Genomic DNA, 1,617 nt, shown 5'->3' on the forward strand with positions numbered 1-1,617 from the left:
CGGGCAGAGATGGCCAGCCACCTGGCTGTGGCGCTGGAAGGAGCAGCCTGCCAGCTGCTCCTGGATGTCCCGGAGGAGGACAGAGGAGAATATGCAGCACTGGCAGCAGCTCTCCGGCTGGAGGTGGAGGAGGCGCCTGACCTGATGCGGGAGAGGCCGGCCCTACGGCGGCGCCGACCAGGAGAGCGACTGGGCTCGGTCGCCGCTGATGTCATGTTCCTCGCCCGCCAAGGATACCCAGCTTTCCCCCAGGAGGCGCAGCAGGAGATGGCTCTCCAGGCCTTTCTCAAGGCCCTCTCACCTGAGGAGCTGCGGCGCCACGTACAGCTGGCCGCGCCAGCCTCGCTGGGGCAGGCCTTGGCCCTTGCTACATGGGCTGAGGCCGTATTTGGGGTGGCTGGAAGCACCAGCAGATGCAGTGCGCCCTGCCAGCTGACCAACGGTTTTGGTTTTACCAAGGCTGTGGGAAGAGGGGACACCGAGCCCGGGACTGCCGGGCCCCAAAGCCTCGCACAATTACATCGGCATCGGAAAACGGGAACGGGGCGGCTCAGCGCGGGGACGACCGCCATTGGAACACCTCAACCCCAGCTCCGGAGAGCGCTGTGAAGACCGGCGCCCTGCACGCCACTGTGGGGCGAGTCAGCTGTAGCCAGGGCCTGTACCTCCACTGCCGAATCGAGGACCAACCCTGCCTGGCCCTGCTCGACACCGGTTCATCGGTAACCCTACTCCGGCCTGGCGTCCTCCCCGACACCGAGGGCACCAACCCCCCAGGATGGGAGGCCTCCGGCCTGCAGCTGAAGACCGTGATGGGACAGCTTGCTGCAGTCCAGGGGAAACAGGTGCTTGCCTTCCGTCTGGGTACAGTGACGGTGCGCCACCCCTGCTACGATTGATCAACGATTGATGCCCCATCAAACATTTTGTAATATCCCCGGAAGTTCATACTTTAGAAACCTGATTCGTGGCTTAAATTCAAGGTAAACAGTATTCCCCACTTCCCTTCGATAGCTCAGTTGGTAGAGCGGAGGACTGTAGTGGAAATGGTGAGGCATCCTTAGGTTGCTGGTTTGACTCCAGCTCGAAGAAAGGTGCTTCTTGTGAACTTTAATCAAACAGTTAAAATAGCAAATCTTTTTCACTCAGACGTTGATCAAAAGGTCAATAAACCACGAAGCAGAGGCTCTTGTTCCGAATTAAACTCCCGTCTGAATGTCTTGTTTTGGCCAAAATCTGATCTTTGAATTAAGGGAGTACTCTGTCTGCTTTGTAATTCAAAAGTATATACAAATGTCACGTTTTTTTTTTGTAGATATAAAGGTGTTCTCTGTTTTCAAAGGAAAGGATATGTACTTAATTGGCTTTATGATTTGGTATTGATTTTGTATCGTTATATTATTAAGTTTGTGTTTTTTGTGTTTTTAACGTACAAAGGCAAACAAGGCACACATCTGTTTATACCAGCGGTGAATTGTACGTTTTTATTTACAAGCTACTCTGCACTTTTGGGAGTATAACAGGTTCGATATAAAGTGGCAAAAATATAAAAAGGGAAAATACCCCAGTCTGCGTGTAAAGCCCTCACTGTGACTGTTGTTTTATTGTTAAATTCGG

At 53.2% G+C, this 1,617-nt stretch overlaps 1 non-coding gene across 1 annotated transcript; it reads left to right on the forward strand.

Annotated features, from left to right (window-relative positions):
• The first annotated feature begins 1,004 nt into the window (after positions 1-1,004).
• On the forward strand, positions 1,005-1,092 carry trnay-gua (transfer RNA tyrosine (anticodon GUA)). Its single transcript is given in 2 exon segments — positions 1,005-1,041; positions 1,057-1,092. It is a non-coding gene; the product is annotated as a tRNA-Tyr (tRNA).
• Positions 1,093-1,617: the final 525 nt, after the last annotated feature.

Source organism: Atractosteus spatula (assembly GCF_055471065.1).
Source record: "Atractosteus spatula isolate fAtrSpa1 chromosome 10 unlocalized genomic scaffold, fAtrSpa1.hap1 SUPER_10_unloc_18, whole genome shotgun sequence".
Classification (NCBI taxonomy): domain Eukaryota; kingdom Metazoa; phylum Chordata; class Actinopteri; order Semionotiformes; family Lepisosteidae; genus Atractosteus; species Atractosteus spatula.